Below are 27,350 nucleotides of genomic sequence, written 5' to 3'. Positions count from 1 at the left end.
GGCCCCCCGCACCAAAACGCTTGGGGTCACTCTCCTGTTTGTCAGCGCCCTCTTCTCAGGCCGCCCTTCCGCTCGCCGAAAGCTAGCGGATTGGGCCGGCCTGCTTCCTGGGGGCTAACCCTAACCCTGGGTCGGACCCTGAGGGGCCCCTTCCAAAGGCCTGGCACCACAACGCCGGGGATTGGGGACCCCCGAGCCCTAGCGCCGGACTCACTCTACCACCCCTCCCCTACCGGCCCCTAGGGGCGCCACCAGTCTTTCAGGGTGGGAGAACGAGTAGGGCGCTCTGGGCCCCCGGCGACTTTCGAATGCTCCCAGCGCCAAAACGCTTAAGCCCTTGCTCCCGCTCGCCAGTGCCATCGCCTCTGCACACCATTTCGCTCGCCACACACCTGGCCGATCGGGCCTGCCAGCCTCACGGGGGCTAACCCTAACCCAAGCTCGGCACCCAAGGGGCCCCTCCAAGCGGCCTGGCGCCGCAACGCCAGGGAATGGGGACCCACAAGCCCCATTGCCAGTCTCATCCTGCCACTGCGCCACCACCCAGGCTGCTAGGGGTGCCGCTGGTCATTCAGGGAGGGAGAATGGGCACGACCTCCAAGCCCCCGGCAACCTTCGAAGGCCCCCACGGCAAAACGCTTGGGCCCATGCTCCTGCTCGCCAGGGCCCTCACCTCTGTCCGCCCCTCCACTCACTGCACAGCCGGTGGAACGGGCCTGCCGGTGTCCTGGGGGTTAACCCTAACCCTAGGTCGGCACCCAAGGGGCCCCTCCCACAGGGCCTGGCGCAGCAACCCCAGGGATTGGGGACCCCCAAGCCCCAAGGCCGGAATCAACCTACCGACCTGCCGCCACCCGGGCCGCTAGGGGAGCCTCTGGTCATTCAGGGTGGGAGAACAGGAAGGGCCCTCCGAACCCACGATGACTTTCGAAGCCCCCCGCGCCAGAACGCTTGGGCCCATGCTCCCGCTCGACAGCGCCCTCATCTCGGCCTGCCCCTCTGATCACTACACAGCCGGCAGATCGGGCCTGCCAGCTTCCTGGGGGCTAACCCTAAACCTAGGTCGGCCCCTGATGGGCCCCTCCCAAGGAGCCTAGAGCTGCAAGGCCTGGGATTGGGGACCCCTGAGCCCCAGCGCCGGACTCATACGGCCGCCCCACTGCAACCCGGGGCTCTAGGGGCGCCGCCGGTTATTCAGGGCGGGAGAACGGGCAGGGCCCTCCAAGCCCCTGCTGACATCTGAAGGCCCGCCACACCAAAACGCTTGGGCCCACGCTCCCACTCCCCAGCACCCCCACCTCGGCCCACCCCTCTGCTCTCTGCACAGCCAGCGGATCAGGCCTGCCAGCCGCCTGGAGCTAACCATAACCCTAGGTCGGTCCCCGAGGGACCACTCCCAAGTGCCTGGCGTTGCCACGCTGGGGATTGGGGACCCCCGAGCACCAGCGCCGAACTCACCCTGCCGCCCCACCGTGACCTGGCCGGCTAGGGACACTGTCCTCATTCAGGGCGGGAGATCGGGCAGGGCCCTCCGAGCCCCCGTTGACCTTCCATGGCCCCCCACGCCATAACGCTTGGGCCCAAGCTCACATTCACCAACGCCCTCACCTCGGCCCGTCCCTCCGCTCACCAAAGGCGGGCAGATTGGGCCTTCCGGCCTCCTGGGGACTAACCCTAACCCTAGGTCTGCTCACGAGGGGCCCCTCCCAAGGGGTCTGGCACCACGACACTGATGATTGGGGACCCTCGAGCCTCAGTGCAGGACTTACCCTGCCACCCCACCACCACCCGGGCAGCTAGGGGCGCCGCCGGTCATTTAGGGCGGGAGAACGGACAGGGTCCTCTGAGCCCCCGGAGACCTTCGAAGCCCCCCCATGCCAAAACGCTTGGGCCTATGCTCCTGCTCACCAGCACCCTCTCCTCAGCCCACACCTCCACTCGCTGCACAGCTGGCGGATCGGGACTGCCGGCCTCCTGGGGGCTAACCCTAACCCTAGGTTGGCTCCTGAGGGGCCCATCCCAAGGGGCCTGGCGTCACCACGCTGGGGATTGGGGACCCACAAAGCAAACTGCTGGACGCACCCTGGCGCCCCGCCACCACCGGGGCCACTAGGGGCGCCACCGGTCATCTGGGTTGGAGAATGGGCAGGACTCTCCGAGCCTCCGGCGACATTCAAAGGCCTCCCGCGCCAAAATGCTTTGGCCCATGCTTCCGCTCACCAGCGCCCTCACCTTGGCCAGCCCCTCTGCAAGCCGCACAACCAGCGGATCGGGCCTGCTGGCCTCCTGGGGTCTAACCCTAACCCTAGGTTGGCTGTCGAGGGGCCCCTCCCAAGGGGTCTGGCACCACCACGTCAGGGATTGGGGTCCCCCGAGTACCAGCGCCGGACTCACCCTGCCGCCCTGCCGCGACCTGGCCCGCTAGGGGCGCCGTCCTCATTCAGAGTGGTAGAACGGGCAGGGCCCTCCGAGTCCCCTGCGACCTTCAAAGGCAACCCGCACCAAAACGCTAGGGCCCATGCTCCCGCTCACCATTGCCCTCACCTCGGCCCACCCCTCCGCTCGCCACACAGCCAGCGGATTGGGCCTGCCAGCCTCCTGGGGGCTAACCCTAACCCTAGGTCGGCCCCTGAAGAGCCCCTCCCAAGGGGACTGGCACCGCCATGCCAGAGATTGGGGACCCTCGAGCCCCAGCGCCGGACTTACACTGCCACACCACCGCCAACTGGGTTGCTAGGGGCGCCGCCGGTCCTTCGGGGCAGGAGAAGGGGCAGGGCCCTCCAAGCCCCCGGCGACCTTTGAAGGCCCCCTGCGCCAAAATGCTTGGGCCCATGCTCCCAAACATCAGCGCCCTCACCTCGGCCCACCACTCTGCTCGCCGCACAGCTGGCGGATCCGGCCTGCTGGCCTCCTTTGGGCTAACTATAACCGTACGTCAGCCGAGAGGGACCCCTCCCAAGGGGCCTGGCGATGCCACTCCGGGGATTGGGGATCCCTGAGCCCCAGCTCCGGGCTCACCCTACTGCCCTGCTGCCACCCGGGCTGCTAGGGCACCGCCGGTCATTCAGGGTGGGAGAACTTGCTGGGCCCTCTGAGCCCCGGTGACCTTCGAAGGCACCCCGCGCCAAAATGCTTGTGCTCACGTTCCCACTCGCCAGCGCCCTCAACTCAGCGAGCCCCTCCGCACACCGCATAGCCGGCGGATCAGGCTCACCTGCCTCCTGGGGGTTAAACCAAACCCTACGTCAGCCCCCGAGTGGCCCCTCCCAAAGGGCTTGGCGCCGCCACGCCAGGGCTTGGGATCCCCCGAGCCCTAGCTCCGGACTCACACTGCCGTCCCGCCGCCACCCGGGCCGCAGGGGTGCCACCGGTCATTCAGGGCGGGAGAACAGGCAGGGCCTTCCAAGCCCCCGCTGACCTTCGAAGGCCCCCCGCGCAAAAACGTTGGCCCCATGCTCCTGCTCGCCAGCGCCCTCACATCGGCCCACCCCTCCGCTTGATTCAGAGCCGGTGGATAGGGCCTGCCAGGCTCCTGGGGGCTAACTGAAACCCTAGGTCGAGCCCGAGGGGCACATCCCAAGGGGCCTGGCTCTGCAACACTGGGGATTGGTGACGCAGAGCCCCAGAGCCGGATGCACCCTGACGCACTGTTGGCACCCGGGCCGCTAGGGGCACCGCCGGTCATTCAGGGCGACAGAACCAGCAGGGCCCTCCAAGCCCCCGCCGACTTTTGAAGGCCCCCTGCGCTAAAACACTTGGGCTCATGCTCAGTCTCGCCAGCGCCCTCACCTCGGCCCAACCCTCTGCGTGTTGCACAGCCCCTGATCAGGTCCACCGGCCTTCTGGGGGATAACCGTAACCCTAGATTGACCCCCAAGGGGCCCCTTCCAAGGGGCCTGGCGCCGCAACTCCAGGGATTGTGGACCCCCGAGCTTCAGCACTGGACTCACCCTGCCCCCCAGCTGCCACCCGGGGGCTTGGGGTGCTGCCGTTATTCAGGGTGTGAGAACGGGCAGGGCCCTCAGAGACACGGCGACCTTCAAAGGCCCCCCGCGCCTAAACGCCCGGGCCCACACTCCCACTCACCAGTGCCCTCACCTCGGTCTGTCACTCCAGTCTCCACACAGCTGGGGAATAGGGCCTGCCAGCCTCCTAGGGGCCAAACCTAACCCTAGGTTGGCCCCCGAGGGGCCCCTCCCAAGGGGCCTGGCGCCACAACGCCAGGGATTGGGGATACACGAGCCGTAGTGCCTGACTCACCCTGCCGCCCTGCCGCCACCTGGGCTGCTAGGGGCGCTGCCGGTCACTCAGGGAGGAGAATGGGCAGGGCCCATCGAATCCCCAGAAACATTCGAAGGCCCCCGGCGCCAAAACGCTTGAGCCCATGCTCCCGCTCAACAGAGACCTCACCTCGACCCACCCCTCAATTCGCCGCACAGCTGGCGGATTGAGCCTGCCGGCATCCTGGGGGCTAAGCCTAACACTAGGTCATCCCCCGAGGAACCCCTCCCAAGGGGCCTGGTGCCGCAACGCGGTGGATTGGGGACCCCTGAGCCCCAGGGCCGGACTCACCTGCCGCCCCGCTACCACCCGGGCCGCTAGAGGCACCGCCAGTCATTCAGCGCGGGAGAACGGACAGGGCCCTGGAGAAACCAGCGAAATTTGAAGCCTCCCACTCCAAAATGCAGGGGCCCATGCTCCCGCTCGGCAGGGCCTTTACCTCTGCCCACCCACCTCTCGCCGCCCAGCCAGAGGATTGGGCCTGCCAGCCTCCTGGGGGCTAACTCTAACCCTAGGTCGGCCCACAAGGAGCCCCTCCCAAGGGGCCTGCCGCAGCAACGCCGGGGATTGGGGATCCCCGAGCCAAAGCGCAGGACTCACCCTGCCACCCCACTGCCAACGGAGCCGCTAGGGGCGCCGCTGGTTATTCAGGGCAGGAGAACGGGCAGGGCCCTCTGAGCCATGGCAACATTCGAAGGCCCAGGGCGCCAAAACGCTGGGGACCACGCTCCCGCTCGGCATCGCCCTCAAACTGGCCCACACTTCCGCTCTCCACACAGCTGGCGAATAGGGCGTGCCGGCCTCCTAAGGGCTAAACCTAACCCTAGGTTTGCCCCCTAGGGGCCCGTCCCAAGGGTCCTGGCGCCGCAACGCCGGGGATTGGGGACCCCCAAGCCCCAGCGCCGGATGCACCCTGCCACCCCACCCCACACGGGCAGCTAGGGGTGCCGCTGTTCATTCAGGGTGGTAGAACAGACGGGGCCCTGGAGAAACCGGCGAAATTTGAAGCCTCCCACTCCAAAATGCAGGGGCCCACGCTCCTGCTCGGCAGTGCCTTTACCTCGGTCAGCCCACCTCTCGCTGCCCAGCCAGAGGATTGGGTCTGCCGCCCTCCTGGGGGCTAACTCTAACCCTGGTCGGCCCAGGAGGAGCCCCTCCCAAGGGGCCTGGCGCCACAAAGTCGGGGATTGGGGATCCACGATCCTCAGGGCGTGACTCACCCTGCTGCCCCACCGCTAACGGAGCTGCTAGGGGCGCCGCTGGTTATTCAGGGCAGGAGAAAGGGCAGGGTCCTCCGAGCCATGGCAACATTCGAAGGCCCAGGGAGCCAAAACGCTGGGGCCCACGCTCCCGCTCCCCATCGCCCTCAACTCGGCCCGCACCTCTGCTCCTCCCACAGCTGGCTGATCAGGCCTGCCGGCCTCCTGGGCGCTAACCCTTAGCCTAGGACTGCCCCTGAGGGTCCCTTCCTAAGGGGCCTGGCGCCGCAACGCCTGGGATTGGTGACCCCCAAGCCCCAGTGCCGGTGCACTCTGCCACCCCGCCCCACACGGGCCGCTAGGGGCGCCGCCATTCATTCAGGGTGGGAGAACTGGCAGGGCCCTCCGAACCCCCGCCGACCTTCGAAGGCGCCCCGAACCAAAACGCTTGGGCCCAGGCTCATGTTCACCATCACCCTCACCTGGGCCCAACTCTCCACTCGACGCACAGGCGGTGTATGGGGCCTGCTGGCCTCCTGAGGGCTAACCCTAACTGTAGGTCGGCCCCCGAGGGGCCCTTCGCAAGTGGCCTGGCGCCGCAACGCCGGGAATGGGGACCCCAAGCCCAAGTGCCAGACTCACCCTGCTGCCCTTCAGCCACCCAAGCCGCTAGGGGCCCCGCCGGTCATTCAGAGCGGGAGAACAGGCAGGTCCCTCCGAGCCCCCGCCGTCCTTCGAAGGCCCCCCACGCTAAAACGCTTGGGCTCATGCTCAGTCTCGCCAGCCCCCTCACCTCGGCCCAAACCTCCGCGTGCCGCACAGCCGCTGATCTGGACCACCGGCCTCATGGGGGCTAACCATAACCCTAGATTGACCCCCAAGGGGCCCTTCCCAAGGGGCCTGGCGCCCCAACGCCAGGGATTGGGGACCCCGAGCCTCAGCACCTGACTCACCCTGCCGCCCAGCTGCCACCCGGGGGCTTGGGGTGCTGCCGTTCATTCAGGGCGGGAGAATGGGCAGGGCCCTCTGAGACACGGCGACATTCGAAGGCCCCGCGTGCCAAAACGCCCAGGCCCATGCTCCCACAAACCAGCGCCTTCACCTCGGTCCGCCACTCCGCTCTCCACAAAGCTGGCGAATAGGGCCTGCCGACCTCCTAAGGCCTAAACCTAACACTAGGTCGGCCCCTCCCAAGGGGCCTGGTGCCGCAACGGCGGGGATTGGGGACCCCCAATCCCAGTGCTGATGGCACTCTGCTGCCCCGCCCCACCCGGGCTGCTAGGGATGCCGCCGTTCATTCAGGGTGGGCGAACGGCAAGGCCCTCTGAACCCCTGCCGACCTTCAAAGTCGCCCCGAACAAAAACGCTTGGGCCCAGGCTCATGTTCACCAGCACCCTCACCTCGGCCCAACTCGCCGCTTGACGCACAGGTGGTGTATCGGGCCTGCCGGACTCCTGAGGGCTAACCCTAACCATAGGTCGGCTCCCCAGCGCCCCTTCCCAAGGGGCCTGGTGTCGCAACACTGGGGATGGGGACACCGAGTCCAAGTGCTGGACTCACCCTGCTGCCCTTCAGCCACCCGAGCTGCTAGGGGCCCACCGGTCAATCAGGGCAGGAGAACGGTTAGGGCCCTCCGAGCACCCGCTGACCTTCAAAGGACCCCCGCGCTAAAACGCTTTGGCTCATACTCAGGCTCGCCAGTGCCCTCACCTCGCCCAACCCTCCACATGTTGCACAGCCACTGATCAGGTCCACTGGCCTTCTGGGGGCTAACTGCAACCCTAGATCAACCCCGAGCGGCCCATCCTAAGGGGCCTGGCGCCGCAACGCTGGGGATTGGGGACCCCCGAGCCTCAGCACTGGACTCACCCTGCCGCCTAACCGCCAAGCGGAGGCTTGGGGTGGTGCCATTCATTCAGGGCGGGAGAATGGGCAGGGCCCTCCGATACAGGGCGACCTTCAAAGGCCCCCTGCGACAAAACACCCGGGCCCACACTCCGCTCACCAGCACCCTCACCTCGGTCCGCCACTCCAGTCTCCACACAGCTGGCAAATGGGGCCTGCCGGCCTCCTAGGGGCTAAACCTAACCCTAGGTTGGTGCCCGAGGGGCCCCTCCCAAGGGGCCTGGCACCACAATGAGGGGGATTGGGGATACCGGAGCCGCAGCACCTGACTCACCCTGCCGTCCCGCAGCCACCTGGAATGCTAGGGGCGCTGCCGGTCACTCAGGGAGGAGAATGGGCAGGGCCCATCGAGTCCCCGGAAACATTCGAAGGTCCCCGGCGCCAAAACGCTTGGGCCCATGCTCCCGCTCGACAGAGACCTCACCTCGACCCACCCCACCATTCGCCGCACAGCTGGCGGATTGAGCCTGCAGGCGCCCTGGGGGCTAACCCTAACCCTAGGTCAGCCTCCCAGGGGCCCCTCCCAAGGAGCCTGGCGCTGCAACGCCGTGGATTGGGGACCCCCGAGCCCCAGCACCGGACTCACCTGCCGCCCCGCCACCACCCGGGCCGCTAGGGGCGCCGCAGGTTGTTCAGAGTGGTAGAACTGGCAGGGCGTTCAGTTTCCCCTCTGACCTTTGAAGGACCCCGGCGCAAAAAAGGTGGCTCCCATGCTCCTGCTCCCAGCGCCCTCACATTGGCCCGCCCCTCCGGTTGCTGCAGAGTCGGTGGATACGGCCTGCCGGGCTCCTGGGGGCTAACCGAAACCCTAGGTCGGCCCCATGAGGGACATCCCAAGGGGCCTGGCTCTGCAACGCTGGGGATTGGTGACTCAGAGCCCCAGAGCCCGACTCACCCTGCCGCACTATCGCCACCTGGGCCGCTAGGGGCGCCGCCGGTCATTCAGGGAGAGAGAAGGGGCAGGGACTTCTGAGCCCACGGTGACCTTCAAAGGCTCCCCGCACCAACACGCTGGTGCCCACGCTCCCACTCCCCAGCGCCCTCACCTCGGCCCGCCCTTCTACTCGCCGCACAGCGGGCAGATAGGGCCTGCTGGCCTCCTGGGGGCTAACCCTAACCCTAGGTCGGCCCCCCAGGGGCCCCTCCCAAGGGTCCTGGTGCCGCTACACCAGGGATCGGGGACCCCAAGCCCCAGAGCCAGACTCACCCTGCTGCAACCCCGCCACCCACGCCGCAAGGGGCGCCGCCAGTCATTCACGGCGGGAGAAGGGACAGGGCCCTGGAAAAACCGGAGACATTTGAAGCCTCCCGCGCCAAATTGCAGGGGCCCACAATCCCACTCCCCAGCGCCTTTACCTCGGCCCGCCCACCTCTCGCCGCCCATCCAGAGGATCGGGCCTGCCGGCCTCATGGGGGCTAACTCTAACCCTAGGTCGGCCCACGAGGAACCCCTCCCAAGGGGCCTGGCACCGCAACGCCGGGGATTGGGGATCCCCGAGCCGCAGCGTGGGATTCACCCTGCCACCCCACCGCCAACGGAGCCGCTAGGGGCGTCGCTGGTTATTCAGGGCAGGAGAAGGGGCACGTCCCTCCGAGCCATGGCAACATTCGAAGGCCCAGGGCGCCAAAATGCTGGGGACCACGCTCCTGCTGGGCATCGCCCTCAACCTGGCCCGCACCTCCGCTCCTCGCACAGCCGGCGACTCGGGCCTGCCGGCCTCCTGGGCGCTAACCCTAACCCTAGGACAGCCCCTGAACCTCCCTTCCTAAGGGGCCTGGAGCCGCAACGCCGGGGATTGAGGACCCCCAGGCCCCAGCGCCAGATGCACGCTGCCGCCCCGCCCCACACGGGTCGCTAGGGGCGCCGCCATTCATTCAGGGTGGGAGAACTGGAGGGCCCTCCGAACCCCTGCCGACATTCGAAGGCGCACCGAACCAAAACCCTTGGGACCAGGCTCATGTTCACCAGCACCCTCACCTCGGCCCAGCTCTCCCCTTGACGCACAGGTGGTGTAACCGGCCTGTGGGGCTCCAGTAGGCTAACCCTAACCATAGGTCGGCCCCCGAGGGGCCCTTCCCAAGGGGCCTGGCGTCGCAACGCTGGGGATGGGGACCCCGAGCCCATGTGCCGGACTCACCCTGCTGCCCTTCAGCCACCCGAGCCGCTAGAGGCCCCGCCGTTCAATCAGGGCAGGAGATCGGGCAGGGCCCTCTGAGCCCACGCTGACCTTTGAAGCCTCCCCGCGCAAAAACGTTGGCTCCCAGGATCCTGCTCGCCAGCACCCTCACCTCAGCCCGCCCCTCCGCTTGCTTCAGAGCCGGTGGATAGGGCCTGCCGGGCTCCTGGCAGCTAACCAAAACCCTAGGAAGGCCCTGTGGGGACATCCCAAGAGGCCTGGCTCTGCAACGCTGGAGATTGATGACTCAGAGCCCCAGAGCCAGACTCACCCTGCCGCACTGTCCCCACCCAGGCCGCTAGGGCCGCCGCTGGTCATAGAGGGTGAGAGAAGGGCAGGGCCTTCCAAGCCACCGGTGACCTTCAAAGGCTCCCCGCGCCAAAAGGCTGGTGCCCACGCTCCCGCTCCCCAGTGTCCTCACCTCGGCCCACACCTCTGCTCGCCTCACAGCGTGCGGATTGGGCCTCACGGTCTCCTTGGGGCTAACCCTAACCCTAGGTCGGCCCCCCAGGGGCCCCTCCCAAGGGTCCTGGTGCCACTACGCCGGGGATCTGGGACCCCAAGCCCCAGAGCCAGACTCACCCTCCCACAACGCTGCCACCCGGGCCGCTAGGGGCGCCGCCAGTCATTCAGGGCGAGAGAACTGACAGGGCCCTGGAGAAACCAGCGACATTTGAAGCCTCCCACGCCAAATTGCAGGGGCCCACAATCCCACTCCCCAGCGCCTTTACCTCGGCCCGCCCACCTCTCGCCGCCCATCCAGAGGATCGGGCCTGCCGGCCTCATGGGGGCTAACTCTAACCCTAGGTCGGCCCACGAGGAGCCCCTCCCAAGGGGCCTGGCACCGCAACGCCGGGGATTGGGGATCCCTGAGCCGCAGCGTGGGATTCACCCTGCCACCCCACCGCCAACGGAGCCGCTAGGGGCGTCGCTGGTTATTCAGGGCAGGAGAACGGGCACGGCCCTCCGACCCATGGCAACATTCGAAGGCCCAGGACGCCAAAACGCTGGGGAACATGCTCCCGCTTGCCATTGGCCTCAACTGGGCCCGCATCTCCATCCTCGCACAGCTGGCGGATGGGGCCTGCCGGCCTCCTGGGCGCTAATCCTAACCCTAGGACGGCCCCTGAGGGTCCTTTCCTAAGGGGCCTGGCGCCGCAACGCCAGGGATTGGGAACCCCCAAGCCCCAGCGCTAAATGCACCCTGCCGCCCCGCCCCACACGGGCCACTAGGGGCGCCGCCATTCATTCAGGGTGGGAGAACGGGCAGGGCCCTTCGAACGCCCACCCACCTGCGAAGGCGCCCTGAACCAAAACGCTTGGGCCCAGGCTCATGTTCACCAGCACCCTCACCTCGCCCAACTCTCTGCTCGACGCACAGGCGGTGTATCGGGCCTGCTGGCCTCCTGAGGGCTAACCCTAACTGTAGGTCGGCCACGGAGGGGCCCTTCCCAAGTGGCCTGGCGCCACAACGCCGGGAATGGGGACCCCAACCCAAGTGCCGGTCTCAACCTGCTGCCCTTCAGGCCCCGGAGCCTCTAGGGGCCCCACCGGTCATTCAGAGCGGGAGAACGGGCAGGTCCTTCCGAGCCCCCACCGACCTTCGAAGACCCCCCGCACCAAAACACTTGGGCTCATGCTCAGTCTCGCAAGCGCCCTCACCTCGGCCCAACCCTCCGCGTGCTGCACAGCCGCTGATCAGGTCCACCGGCTTCCTGGGGGCTAACCGTAACCCTCGATCGACCCCCGAGGGCCCCTCCCAAGGGTCCTGGCACCGCAACACTGGGGATTGTGGACCCCTGACCCCAGCGCCGGACTCACCCTGCCACCCTGCCGCCACCCAGGCCGCTAGGGGCGCCGCCGGTCATTCAGGGCGGGAGAACGGGTAGGGCCCTCCGAGCCCCCACCTACTTTCGAAGGCACCCCGAATCAAAACGCTTGGGCCCAGGCTCATGTTCACCAGCACCCTCAACTCGGCCCGCACCTCCGCTCCTTGCACAGCCGGCGACTCGGGCCTGCCGGCCTCCTGGGCGCTAACTAGAACCCTAGGATGGCCCCTGAGGGTCCCTTCCTAAGGGGCCTGGCACCGCAACACCGGGGATTGGGTACCCCCAAGCCCCAGCGCTGGATGCACGCTGCCGCCCCGCCCCACACGGGCCGCTAGTGGCGCCGCCATTCATTCGGGGTGGGAGAACTGGCAGGGCCCTCCGAACCCCCGCCGACCTTCGAAGGCGCCCAGAACCAAAACGCTTGGGTCCAGGCTCATGTTCACCAGCACCCTCACTTCGGCCCAACTGTCCTCTCGATGCACAGGTGGTGTATCGGGCCTGCGTGGCTCCTGGGGGCTAACCCTAACCATAGGTCGGCCCCCGAGGGGCCCTTCCCCAGGGGCCTGGCGTCGCAACACTGGGGATGGGGACCCCGTGCCCAAGTGCCGGACTCACCCTGCTGCCCTTCAGCCACCCAAGCCGCTAGGGGACCACGGGTCAATCAGGACAAGAGAACGGGCAGGGACCTCCGAGCCCGCGCTGACCTTCAAAGGCCCCACGCGCAAAAACGTGGGCTCCCAAGCTCCCGCTCCCCAGCACCCTCACCTTGGCCCGCCCCTTCACTCCATGCACAGTGGGCAGATCGGGCCTGCCGGCCTCCTGGGGGCTAACCCTAACCCTAGGTCGGACCCCATGGGGCCCCTCCCAAGGGTCCTAGTGCCGCAACGCTTGGGATTGGGGACCCCCGAGCCCCAGCCAGGACTCACTTTGCCGACCCGCCCCCACCTGGGATGCTAGGGGCGCCACCGGTCATTCAGGGTGTGAGAACGGGCAGGGCCCTCCGAGCCTCTAGCGACGTTAAAAGGCCCCCAGCGCCAAAACGCTGGATACCATACTCCCGCTCGTCAGCACCCTCACCTCAGCCCACTCCTCCGCTCGCTGCACAGCCGGCGCATCAGTCCTGCTGGCCTACTGGGGTCTAACCCTAACCCTAAACCCTAACGCCTAACCTTAAATCCTAAACCTTAACCCGTAACCTAAACCTAACCCGAACCCCTAACCCTTACCCTAACCCTAACCTAACCCTAAACCTAACCCTAACCCGTACCCTAACCCGTACTCTAACCCGTACTCTAACCCGTACCCTAACCCTAACCCTAACCTGTACCCTAACCCTAACCATAACCCTAACACGTACTCTAACCCGTACCTTTAACCCGTACCCTAACCTTAACCGTAAACTGTACCCTAACCCGTAACTTAAACCATACCCTAAACCTAACCGTAACCCTAACAAGTACCCTAACTCGAACCCTAACCTTAACCCTAAATCCTGACCTTAACCCATACCCTAACTCGTACCATAACCCGTACCTAACCCTACCCGAACCCTAACCCTAACCCTAACCCTAACTGTAACCCTAAACCCTAAACCGTAACCCGTACCCTAACCCTAACCAGTACCTTTACCTTAACCTTAACCCGTACCCTAACCCGTACCATAACCCATACCCTAACCCGTGCCTTATCCCTAACCCGGACACTAACCCATACCTAACCCTAACCTGTACCCTAACCCGTAGCCTAACCCATACCCTAACCCTAACCCGTACCCTATAGCTATCCCTAACACGTTCCCTAACCCGTACCCTACCCCTAAACCTACACCGTAACCTAACCTGTACCATAACCCTAAACTGTACCCTAACCCTAATCTGTACCCTAAACCGTACCCAAATCGGTACGCCAACACTTACCCTAAACCGTACCCTAACCCGTACCCTAAACCGTACCCTAATGCGCACCCTAACCCGTACCCTAACCCTAACCCGTACCCTAAACCTAACCCGTACTCCAACCCTAACCCTAACCCTAAACCGAAACCCTAAACCCTAACCCGTACCCTAAACCCTAATCTGTACCCTAACCCATAAGCTCCAACCTGTAACCCCTAAACCCAACCCTAACCAGTACCCTCTCCTTACCCTATCCCTAACCCCTACCGTCACCCATACCCTAACCGTAACCCATACCCTAACCTTAACCCGTACCCTAATCCGTACCCTAACCCCAGGGATTGGGTACACCTGAGCCCCACCACGGGACTCAGCCTGCCACCCCTCAGGAAACCATGCCCCTTGGGACGCCACAGAGCATCCCCTGCAGGAGAACTGGTAGGGCCCCCCTGAGCCCCCAGCGATCCTCGGCGACCCCCTACACCCCAACCCTGAGGCCCACGCTCATCCCGCCCCACGCCTTCCCTTCAGCTTGCCACCAAGCTCCTCGCAGAGCCGGCAGATCAGGCCTGCTGGGTTCCTGGGACCTAGACCTGACCCTAGTTCAGCTGGGTAGGGCCCCTCCCCTGGGGCCCGGTGTCGCAGCCCCAGGGACTGGGGACACCTGAGTCCCACTGAAGGACAAAGCCTGCCAGCCCGCAGGAAACTGTGCCCCTTGGGAGGCTGTGGAGCATTCAGGGCGGGAGAACCAGGAGGGCCCCCAGAGACCCCGGCGAACTTCGGCGATCCCTAAACCCAACCTTGAAGCCCATGCTCACCCCACCCCACACCCTCACCTCAGCCCGCGGCGGAGCTCGCCACATAGTGGGCAGATCTGGCCTGGGGAGTTCCTGGGCCCCAACCCTAACCCTAGTTCATCTGTGGAGGGGCCCCTCCCCAGGAGCCTGGAGCAAAAGCTGCGGGGATTCAGGACACCTGAGCCCCACAGCAGGACTCAGTCTGCCACCCTGCAGGAAATCGTGCACCTTGGGAGGCCATAGAGCATTCAGGGCGGGAGAACCAGGAGGGCCCTCCTGAGCCACCAGCGAACATTGGCGGCCACCCACACCCCAACCCTGAGGCCCACGCTCACCCTCCCCACACCCTCACCTAAGCCTGTGTAGCTCGACAGACTGCCAGCATATTGGGCCTGAGGGGCTCCTGGGGCCTAACGCTAGCCCTAGGTTGGCCGCAGGTTTCGGGGTCTCCCCAGGAGCCTTACACAGCAGACCTGGGGAATTGGGATATCTGTGCCCCACCGCAGGACTCAGCTTGCCACCCGACAGGAAACCGTGCCCCTTGGGGCTCTACGGAGCCTACAGGGCACGAGAACTTGGGGAGGCCCCCGGAGCCCGTCCCTACCTTTGGCAGCCCCCCGTTCCCCAACCCTGAGGCCCATTCTCACCCTCCCCCATGGCCTCCTCTCAGCCCTCCACAGAGCTCGCCGCACAGCTTGCAGATTGTCCCTGCCGGGCTCCTGGACCCTAACCCTTACCCTAGGTTGGCCACAGAGGGGTCCCTCCCTAGGGTCCTGGCACCACACTCCGGGGGATTGGGGACACCCAAGCCCCACCGTAGGACTCAGCCTGCAGCCCACAGTTAACTGCACCATTTTGGGGAACAACAGAGCATTCAGGGCAAGAGAATTGGGGCACCCCCTGAGAGCCCCTTCAGGTGAACCCCGAACTTTGTGGGCCCTTCCGGATGAAACCCCAAGGCTCACACTCACTGGCCCTTGTGCCCTCATGTCACTCGACCTGGGAGTTCTCTGAGCACTGGGCAGTTCGGACCTGCTGTCTCTTGAGGCGTAACCTAACCCTGGGTCTTCTGCTGAGGGTCCCTCCCCGTTTGCCTGCCTCCAAGGCACCAGGCATTGGGCTCACCTCTGCACGACTAGAGGAATCAGCCTGCCCCACAGCAGGAAACTGTCCATTTGGGGCTGCAGAAAGGATTCATTGGAAAATCGGAGGGCCCCCCTCAGCCCATACCAGGCAACCCCCACTTTCAGAGATCTCCCCGGATCCAATTAGTAGCTTCACGCTGACCTTTAAACTTGCTCTCCACGGAGATCTTTTGAAATTCTCCACACTTCCAACCGATGGCATCATCCAGCTTCAGAGCCTTACCCAGCTTTAGGTCTTGAGATGGATTAAAATGGGAAGTCACTTCACTGATGACGACGTACTGGTGACCAAAAGATACATGCATAAATGCTTCATATCACTTGGCTTCAGGGAAATGCAAATCTAAACCCCTATAGATGCCATATCACACGAGGCCGAATATCTAAAAATAAGAAGACATGAAACTATACATGTTGGAGAGGATGTGGAGAAACGGGAACCCTCTTACACCCCTATACGAATGCAGTCCGGTACAACCACTCTAGAAAATGGTACAGAGTTTCCTCAAGAAGTTATAAATAAAGTTACCCTATGTCCCAGCAATTGCACTACTGGGTATTTACCCCAAAGAGACAGAGGTAGTGAAGACGGGACACATGCACCCCAGGTTCATAGCAGCAATATCCATAATAGACAAACTGTGGAAGGAGTGCAGATGAGCATGGATAGATGAATGGATAAAGAAGATGTGGATCATATATATAATGGAATATTACTCAGCCATCAGAAGGGATGAATACTTACCATCACACCGACCTGGGTGGAGCTGGAGGGTATTATGCTGAGTGGAATAAGTCAATGAAAGAAAGACAATGATCATATGCTTTCACTCCTATGTGGAATATCAGAAACAAGGAAGAAGACCATAGGGGAAGGAAGGGAAAATAGAATGGGAAGTCATCAGAGAGGGAGAAAACCCATGATAGACTCTTAACTATCACAAGAAACTGATGAATGTGGGAGGAGAAGTTGGGGGGGGGATGTAACTGGGTGAGTAGCATTAAGGAGGTCACACAATACAATGAGCACTGGGTGTTACACACAACTGAAAATTTATTGAAGACTACATCTGAAACTAATGATGTACTGTAAGTTGGCTAACTGAATTTAAATTAAAGAACAAAAGACCTCGAATAAACAATCCTAAACATTTGTATGGAACCACTAAAGATTCCGAACAGCCAGTGCAATGTGGAAAAGAAAAACAAAGCTGGAGGACTCACAATTTCAGATTTCAGGTTATACTACAAAGCTGCAGTCATCCTAACAAGACAGTACGGCACAAAAATAGACACAGCGACCAAAGGAACAGGATACAAGTTCAGACAGAAACCCACAATTATGTGGTCCATGAATCTTCCACAAAGCAAGCAACGATATCAAAAGGGAAAAGGACAGTCTCTACAACAAATGGTGTTGGGAAAACTAGACAGCTACGCACAAAAGAATGAAATTAGACTGCTTTCTTACACAATAAAGACAAACACAAAAGAGTTTCAAGACCTCAATATGAGACCTGAATCCATAAAAATCCTACAGGAGGGAAGACAGTAACTTCTTGACATGGACCATACCAACGTTTTTCTAGACTGTGACCTGAGGCAAAGGAAATGAAAGCAAAAATAAACTATTGGGAATACAGCAAAATAAAAAGTTTCCACACGGCAGAAGAACAATGAAAACGTTAAAATAATAAGACAACGTACTCAAAGGGAGAAGATATTTGCAAAGATCATATGCAATAAAGGGATAGTGTCCAAAACATATACAACTGATACTACTCGACCACCAAAAAACAAATAATCCAGTTAAAAAATAGGCAGAGGACATGGACAGACATTTCTCCAAAGAAGAAATACAAATGGCCAACAGTCCCGTGAAAAGATGTTCACCATCACCCATCATCAGGAAAATGTAAATCCAAAGGATAATGAGGTAATATCTCAAACCTGTCAGAATGGCTAACATCAAAAGCACAACAAAGAGCAGGTGTTGGGAGGATGTGGATAAAGGGGAATCCTCACAAACTGTGGGTGGGAATGCAAACTGTGGTGGCCACCGTGGAAAACAGTATGAAGGTTCCTCAAAAAATGAAATATAGAAATACCCTAGGATCCAACAATCACACCACTCGTATTTACACAAAGAATAGGAAAAGAGTAACTTAAAAGGATACATGCACCCCTATGTTTCTTGCACCATTATTTACAATATCACAATATGGAAGCAACCCAAGTGTCTGTAGAAAAATTGACAAATGAGATGATAGATGTGTGTATTCACACACACACACACACACACACACACACACACAATGGAGTATTACTAGGCTTGAAAAAGAATGAAACCTTGCCATTTGCAGACACATGGATGGAGCTAGAGAGTATTATCCTAAATAAAATCAGTCAGTCAGAGAAAGACAAATCCCATACGATGTCACTCTTATGGGGAATTTAAGAAACAAACAAAAATAAATAAAGAAAAGAGAAAAAGGAGACACACCAAAATACAAACTCTTAACAATAGAGAACAAATGGATGGTTACCAGAGAGGAGGTGGATAGAGGGATGAGTGAAATAGATGAAGGGGATTAAGAGGACGCTTTTCTTGATGACCACTGAGTAATAAATAGAAATACTGAATCACTCTATTGTACACCTGAAACGAATGTAACACTATATGTTAGCTCTACTGGAATTAAAATAAATTTTAAACAAGATTTTTCTTTCAGGAACCTCTTTGAAAAAGCTTTTCCTGTGCAAGGTGCATAAGACCTACTTGGGAGGATTCACTCTACAATAATTATTCACTCCATGCCTCAAATTCAGATTTCACTGAGTTCTTACCGTGGATTCCAGCCCACGGGAGCCATGGTCCTTTTCAGTCCAGGCTCAGCACCTATGCATTCAAGATTGGAAGTAGAGACACATGTCACTTCACAGTCCAGAAAGCTATTATTGTTTCTGTTTCAGTGTGAGAGAGTCACAGACTTTGGGACAGGTTTCCGAGCAGGTTTATTATGGATCCTGGATCTCTACTTCAATGTTCATTGCCTGGATCCATTTGGCTAATAGGTTCCCTATGGATGGGCTTGCTTCCAAGCACATACATGGAAGATGCAAAGGTGAGTGGGCTTGGTGCGGGACAGGAAGAGGACCAAAACCAGACAAGGGTCCGACCCCTCCCCTGATCCAGGAACTGCTATGGGAGAGGGTACGGGAGGTAGAATCCATGCGAAACTCCAAGGTCACCAGCTGAACACAGGAGGCATAAGTCAAGGGATCTGGAGATGCAGGGGTTGAAGGCTGCTCTGAGCTACCTCTGGGAGGAAGGGAGGGAAGGAATGAGAAGGAGACACTGCCTACCCCTGGCCCATGTCACCTGCCCACCAACATGCATCAGTCTATGAGCTGCCACAGCCTGGGCTCAGGATGGGCTGGCTCGGGTTCCACAATCCTCACTGGGACAGCTGGCCCCAGGGCTCAGAGACATGCTGAGGGAGATGAGAGGGAAAGCTGCCCCACCCAGGTCATCCCCTCCTTGAGCAGACAGCCCTTCAGAACTGCTAAAAAAGAAAAAAAGCCACTAACGGGGTTGAAAGACATGCCATGGATGAACTAAGGCATAGAGATATGTAAAATAACATTCACTTTTAAGTTCAGAGCTGTCATCTCAGGAAGTGGGGAGAGCTTCCCTGAAGAAGACTGAGGGGAGGGCAGGCCATGCTGAAGAGGGAGACATGGCTCTCCTGATTGGGGACCTGCAGCCCCCTTCCAGGGCAGGGCATCATCCTCGCATCACAGGAGATCCATGGAAGTGTTCCATCAGGGCCAGATATTTGTCTCAAGAAGGCTACCCTGACATCGGACTGCACAGGGCAGGAGGGACAAGGGCCAGATGGAGGACGGACAATACGCCGGAGGCCATGGGGCAAGAGCAGAGGCACATGACCTTGAAGATGATGATGAAAAGCAGGAGGTGGCTGCATTGAGCTGGCCCGAAAGTACCATGGAAGCAGTGCCCACAGCTACACTGAAGGGGGCCTTTTGTGCCAGGTGTGGCTGACTTCAGTGTGCTCCAGACTAGTCCTGACCACAACTCTAGGAAGTGTGCACCACCCCCGGCCTCCTCTCCCCTTGCAGCTGCTAGGAATCATGGTCACAGACCCTGGTCAGCTTTCGTGGAAACCAAGCAGTGGCTCCCCCGCATGCTGCACCTCTGGTGGTGGTCCAGTGCGACCCTCGTGCCTGGCCAGACACTGATGTCTACCTGTCTCCACACAAATCCACAGACAGGAGGGTGTCCCTGAATTCCACAGCACCTGATGAGACAGATCCATTGAACCCAACACCAAGTGGGTCACTCGGGACCTCACCTATGGTCATGGAGCTCACCATACGTTATTTCTGTCACTTCCCACAGAAAGCCTGGTTCTGATACCCCACAATACCATACATCCTGGTTGCTGACCTGGGGTCATGCCATGAACACACATGGCACCTTTCTTTAAGTGAAGGCTATGCCTACACCTCCTAGAAAATATTTCTAATGAAGTACAAGTCCATCAGGACTATGGTGTGAACGGTAGCACACAGCCTGCATGGTAGTAGTCAGTAATTCTAACAAGGGTTATCCCCACCCCCCATCTCATAAAACCTTCCTCCTGCCCACTGAACTCATGGTCTGCCCTCAGAAAACCCTCCAGGAAACAAACCTTTCATCTGAATGCTCTCTTCACCTTCTGCTACAAATCTTGTCCATCCACAATGATATGAAACTAGAAATCAGTCTCAAGAAAAAAATGGGACAGTCAAAAACAGGTGGAGATTGGGGGGCCTGGGTGGCTCAGTCATTAAGGATGTGCTTTCAGCTCAGGTCGTGATCCCAGGAGCCTGGGATCTAGCCCCGAATCAGGCTCCTTGCTCAGTGGGAAGCCCGCTTCTCCCTCTCCCACCCCGCTGCTTGCGTTCCTTCTATCACTGTCTCACTCTCTGTCAGATACTTAAATAATCTTAAAAAAAATATGTGGAGATTTAACAACATGCTACTGAACAACCAACAGTCAAAGAAGAAATCAAAAAAATTTTAGAAGTACCTTGACACTGATGAAAAAGACAACCTACAAAACCTTATGGGATGCAGCAAAAGTAGCTTTATGGGGGATATTCATAGAAATTCAAGTCTTCATCAATCCATGAGAATGCTCTCCAATAAACAACCTGATTTATGTGGTAAAGAATTAAAAATAAAACAACAAACAAAGCCCCAAATTAGTAGAAATAAGGAAATAACAAAAAGGAAGGCATAAATAAATCCAACGGAGATTAAAAAGACAAAAAAAAAAAACAATGAAAATGAGAGCTGCCTTTTTTGGAAAGAAAAACAAACTGACAAACTTAGCTAGACTCACCAAGAAAGACAGAGGACTCCAATACAATCAGGAAAGAAAGATAATGGATTCCTGTATCATATCAAAATCAAAAGAATTCTTCAACTTTGGACACAACAACTTCTTGCAAGCCACGTCTCTAAAGGCAAAGGAAATAAAAGCAAAAATGAATTATTGGCACTTCATCAGGATAAAAACTTCTGCTCGGCAAAGCAAACGATCAACAAAACAAAAAGGCAACCGAGGGAATTAAAGAAGATATCTGCAAATGATATTACAGATAAAGGGCTGGTATCCAAGATCTATAAAGAACTCCTCAAACTCGACACCCAAAAAATGGGCAGAAGACACAAAGAGATACTTGTCCAGAGAAGACATACAAATGGCCAACAGACACATGAAAAAATGCTCCACATCACTTGCCATCAGGCAAATACAAACCAAAACGACAATGAGATACCACCTTACACCAGTTAGAATGGTTAAAATTAACAAGGCAGGGGGCACCTGGGTGGCACAGCGGTTAAACGTCTGGCTTCAGCTCAGGGCGTGATCCTGGCGTTATGGGATCGAGCCCCACAACAGGCTCTCCACTGTGAGCCTGCTTCTTCCTCTCCCACTCCCCCTACTTGTGTTCCCTCTCTCGCTGGCTGTCTCTATCTCTGTTGAATAAATAAATAAATTCTTTAAAAAAAAAAGGAGGGCACTTGTCATAATGAGCACTAGGTGTTATATGCAAACAATGAATCATGGAACACTACATCGAAAACAAATGAAGTACTGTAGGGTGAATAACAATTTTAAAAAAAGAGAAAGATATGAAATCCATACAGGAAAACTGGCACAATTTGTAAATGACATGAAATCCCGAAAGATTCCACAAAAAAAACCTGTTAGAATAAAAAATTTCAAGAAAGCTGCAGGATATAAAGTCAATATGCAGAGACCTGTTGTCATTATTTTTTTCAAATTTTATTTATTTATTTGACAGGAAGAGAAAAAGCACGAACACGGGGAGTGTCAGAAAGAGGGAAAAGCAGACCCTTGCTAAGCAGGGAGCCCAACACGGGGCTCGATCCCAGAACTCTGGGATCATGACCTGAGCTGAAGGTAGACGCTTCCATTATGGAGCCACGCAGATGACCCAACTTCTTGCATTTCTGTATACTGATGACACACTTTCACAAAGAGAAATTAAAAAAGCAACACCATTTACAATTCCATAAAAAAATCTAGGAATAAAAGTAACCAAGAATGAGAAAGACAGTACACTCAACACATGGCAGAAAAGAAATGAAAAATATGTGTGTCGAGGGGGGCAGAATGTATGGGTCAAAGATTTGGAAGGCAACACAAACAAATGGAAGCATACGCCATGCTCCTTAACTGGAAGAGTTAATTATGTGAACATGTCCATCGTACCCAAAGCAATCGACAGATGTGATGAAATGCCTATCTGAATTCCTGTGTCATTATTCAAGGAAATAGAAAACAGTCCTCAAACTTGTATGGAATCACAAAAGACACCAAATCCAAAAAGCAACCTGGAGAAAGAGGTGCAGTCAACACACTCCTGGATTTCAAGCTAGATTACAAAGCTGTTGTCATCAAAACAGGATGGTACTGGCATAAACACAGACACCAGGTCAGTGGAACAGTACAGAAAGCTCAGAAACTTACCCACACGTAGATGATCCTAACTTACGACACAGCAGCAGAAGATATGCCATGAGGGAAGGACTGTCTCTTCAGTGAGCGGTAACAGGCAAATGGACACTAAATGCAGAAGAATATAACTGGGTCACTTTCTTACACCACACACAAAATTTTTAATAGATGAATGATTTGAACATAAGACCTGAATCCATAAACCTCCAAGAAGACACAGGTACTAAGTCTCTCGACATTGCTTTTGGCAAAGAGTCTTCAGATCGGACACCAAATGCAAAGGCAACAAAAGCAAAAATAAACAAGTGGAACAACATTAAACTGAAATCTTTCACACGGCAACAGAAACCAGCAAAAACTTAAAAGGCCACTGACCCAATAAGAAAAACATATCTGCGAATCATATGTGTGAGAAGAGGCTAATATCCAAAATTCACACAACACTCATGCAAATCAAAACAAAAAAAAACTATATAAAAAAATGGGAGGAATATGTGAATAGATACTTTCCAAAGATGGCACACAGGTGCCAACAGACAGAAAAAGTTGTTCGACATCACTAATCATCGTCAGAAAACATCAGTCAAACCCACAATCAGCTATCCCCTCACAACTGTTGGAACAGCAATTGTCCGAGAGACAGACACCAGGTGGGGTCAAGGGTGTGCAGACGAGGAGACACTGTGCACTGTTGGTGGGAATGGAAATTGGTGCAGCCACTGTGACAAACGGTATGGAGGTTCCTGAAAAAATAAATACAACTACCCCATGACCCAGTAATGGCTCTATTGAGTATTGATTTGAAGAACACAAAAATGCTGCCTCAAAAAGACAGATGCACTCCCACGTTCACTGCAGCATTATTCACAAGAACCAGACATGGAAACACAGACCTTGGGGGCCTTATGCCAAGTAACTCAGACACAGAAAGACCAATACCAGATGCTCTCATGTACATTCCACGTGGAATAAACAAATACTGAACGCATAGATACTGAGAGCAGGTTGGTAGGTGCCAGATTCGCGGATGGGGTGGTAGAAACGGGTGAAGGTGGTCAATGTCTCAATGTTTGAGTGAGAAAATCCTACAGTCATGAAATGTTCTGTCAGGCATGGAGACTAAAACTAATCCCGCAGCATGGGGTATAGGTTTCCCTGCTCTTTGAAAGTACAGGGCTTCAGAGAAACCTTGCACAGCAGAAATGGTGTCAAGAAGGAATGGCCATTAATTTACATAGAACAATTAGACAGTGTGCTCAGATTCCAAAATTCCTTCTCTTTGGCTTTTCTTAGGCCTCAGCACACAAGTTTCTAACGGAGGCCCAGCATAAATGAAGATGAAGCACAGCAGAAGCTTACAGACACAATTCAAAGTGCTGGTGGCTGGATGCAGAGAGCGGTTCCCAGAGGAAGGAGCTGGTTGGGGTGCACGCCGCCTCTGTCGTGCTTCTCCCCAAAACAGATGCTGAACAGGATTCTCACTGTTCACCTTTTTTCATAAGAGGGAAATCCTCTTCAGGTCTCTTCTTCTTACTGAGGCTGGGTAATAACATAGTTGTTTCAAGAAAGCCCAGTGTCTTACTGTGAACGTTTAAAAAGTGGGGGATACTTGTACCTGAGCATTGCTGAGGGAGGAGATGTGAAAGGTTCTCCCAGACACAAACCTCAGCAGATCCACCGGGAAAGGCACCTTCCTCAGCATGCAGAACACGGATTACCTCCTACCCCCTGAGAAACCCTCTCCTTCCTCTTGATCAGGACAACCCACAACACCTGAGAGTTACCCCAATTCCTCTGTTCTCCTGCTCCTAATAGCTATCCCATCAGCAAATCCTGTGAGCTCCATCTTCAAAATGGACCCAGAATAGGTCTAACCACTCCATCCATGGCCACCTGTCTGGTCCCAAGTGCCTGAGTTCCTGGAAAAGCTTCGTCATTGACCTTCCTTGCCATCTTCAACCCTCTGTCACCTGTTCTCAACACTGTAGCCACGATGGCCCAGTGAAACAGCGTCTCAAGGGGTTATAGCCCTGGAATAGGTTTCTGTCACACTCTTTCACCTCTCTGAGCTCATGTCCTAAGCTGTCTCCTGTGGCCACAGGGTCGTCTTGTTGCTCCTGGACATAACTGGAATTCTCCTGCCCCAGAGCCTTTGCACATGCTTTCCCTTCTGTTTCGAATGCTCTTGATGTGTTCTCACTCACCTTTCGAGAAGTGTGAATTGGAGTGACAGGGACAGAAGATGAGGCTGTGTGTTGGGTGAGGCTGGTGGCCCAGAAGAAGGTTCTCTGCCAGCTCTCCGCCTGTGCCTCACTTGTCCTCAACCAGGAACTTGCACACAGCCCTCACCTGCCACAACTCTCATCCAGGAGACCAACATCCACACCTGGAGCCCACCATGCCCACACCCTGCTGCAGAATGCATTCATCTCTCATCTGGGACCCCTGTCATCTTTACCCAGACCTGGAACTCCCCTGTCTCCTGCAAAGCTCCCGGATTCCTCCTCTTCTTCCAAAATAACACTGGCGCAAGGCTTTCATGAGAAAACTATAATGCTAACTAATGAAAGGTTCACACCTACTTTCCTCTTCTGTTGCCTTTCTCTCCACCTTCTTTCCTACCTGTGCAAACTGTAACATATCAGTAGAACATGAACATGCTCTGAGATCTGAATCTTTCATTGCAGCTTTCTGAGGACTCCTTATGTGATAAGAAACTAGTGTATCCTACAACAGGGTGTTTTACAACTATCATCTATAGAATAGTACAGCCCAAATCACTACAATTTTACCTCACTCTTCATGAAGCAGAACACCTTTTGCTTTCTCCTCTTACTTAAATTCCAGTTAGTTCACATGCCATGGAATATTCGCTTCAGGGGTAGGATTTTGTGATTCCTCATCTGCATACAGTACCCAGTGCTCATCACAAGTGCCCTCCTTAATACCCGTCACCCATTTAACTCTTCCCCCCATGTCCCTGTCCTGCAGCAACACTCAGTTTCTTCTCCAAGGTTGAGTCTATTTCCTTGTTTGCCTCTCTCATCACCCCTCAACTCTGTTCATCTATTTTCTGTCTGAAATTCCACAAGTGTGAGAGATAGGATATTTGTCTTTCCTCACTGATTTTGCTTAGCTTACTATACTCTAGATCCATCCACATCCTTGCAAATGGTAAGATTTCATTCTTTTTGAAGCTGGGTCATAATCCATTATATATATATGTATCCCACATCTGCTTTATCCAATCATCAGTGCATGGACTTTGGGTTTCTCTCCATAGTTTGGCTACTGTGGACATTGGTGCTATAAACATCATAGTGCATGTTACCCCTTTGAATCTGCATTTCTGTATCCTTTGGGTAAATACCTAGGAGAGCAATTGCTGGATCATGTGGTTGTTCAATGTTTAACTTTTTGAGGAACCCCCACACTGTTTCCCAGACTGGCTGCACAACTTTGCATTCCCACCAACAGGATGGGAGGGTTCCCCTTTAAGCAGAAAATTATCTGCTGGCAATTTCATAAGAGGAAACAAAACCTCTGGGAGATGCACCCAGGGTCAGGCAAGCAGTTGCAGACTTCACCCCAAGGCTCCTGACGCCAAGACCCTTGAAGCCACCAGCATGCCACTATTCAGAAGAATTCCCAGACTCTCCTTCTGACTCCACCACCAAAGAAACTACAGACAGAATATGGCACCTCAAAATATCGAGATAATACATTTAGTAAAACTAGAATGTCAAGCTCAACTTTTAAACAGGAATAGGCCGCCTTGGATAATTTTCAATTTTCCCACCACCCTAATTTTAACTCTTCTGATGAATAAACTAAGCAATGATGAAACATCACCTTTGTCAAATGACATCATCCATGTTTGTATCAGATAAAAAAAAGCCACCTAACCCTAGATGCTGGCCAATCAACCATATCTTAGGCCCAATTGAATAAACACTGTTAGATGAAGGAACAAATTAGATGTTACAAACAGGCACAGAGTGAATCTCACCTCCCCTTTCTAATAAAAGAGGGTTCTTAGGAAACAGATGGTCAAAATACATTTGTAAGCAATAAATGGACAGAGAAATTGTGATCCCCTGCAAAGTTCTACCAGCAGGGAAACTAAGTAATTCTTGCACCAAACCCAGAATGCTGACAGCTACTTCAATTTTACTTTGTGGCTCCACTAGAGAAAAGAGAAAAGCCCAGGAGGTTTTGGGATAATGAGAGGTTTTTCCTCCGGCCCTGACATAGTTAGGAGATTTTGCCAAACATACCTGTGCTTTCTCTGAACACTGGCGTCCTGTGACAAGCTGCCTCGCTGACTCCGATGCTGACGTTCAAAACCTCGGGTGTCTTGGAGCCAGAGCAAAGAAGTGCTGTCAGCTGGGAGAAGAAGGCACCTCTGACCTAAAGCCTGCACACCTGCTTCGGTTTCTGGGTGAAGGGGCAACACATACTTGTTGTTTAGCAGTAATTATCCTCATTCTCAATAGACCAATGACCTTGCCTTTTCTGGAAAGCAGACTTACTCTTCTAAAGAAACCCTCAATTCGTCTATTCCCAATGCAACTAGAGTGGAACATTTATTTCTCACTTAAATAGAAAACACTGTTATTGTCGACACTGCGTGAATGAACTTTTAAAAACATTTTAGAGAGAAAGGAAGAGACCTTTATTCAAACCCAAGTCAGGACAACTGTCTGGGAGACACAATCTTCACCAAGAAGGGAGTGCTACGGGGAAGGAACATTTGGGGCAGGCTTATATATTTTTTTCTGTTTTGTTTTACGTACAGAGTTACACACCACAATGAGGATCTTCTTAGTTCCAGAAAGTGACAGATTCTTTCTTATGTTTTCAGTATGTACATGTCAGTATGACTTTAATCTTATGGGAGCCAAAGAGGTTCTTTATTTTTTCTTATCTTTATGTTGGCATTTTTTGGTTATTGTTTTCTCTTCGAAGCAGATGTACAACATGTGCTTGGGGCAGAAATAGGGCTCATGCTTTGAGGTTTTTGCCCAGCCATTTTGAGCTGGTAAAATGTTGAAGGATAGCTT

This window comes from Ursus americanus, chromosome 30 (genome assembly GCF_024610735.1).
Source record: "Ursus americanus isolate L20-20 chromosome 30, mUrsAme1.1.p, whole genome shotgun sequence".
Classification (NCBI taxonomy): Eukaryota; Metazoa; Chordata; class Mammalia; order Carnivora; family Ursidae; genus Ursus; species Ursus americanus.
This window is presented reverse-complemented; position numbering follows the sequence as displayed.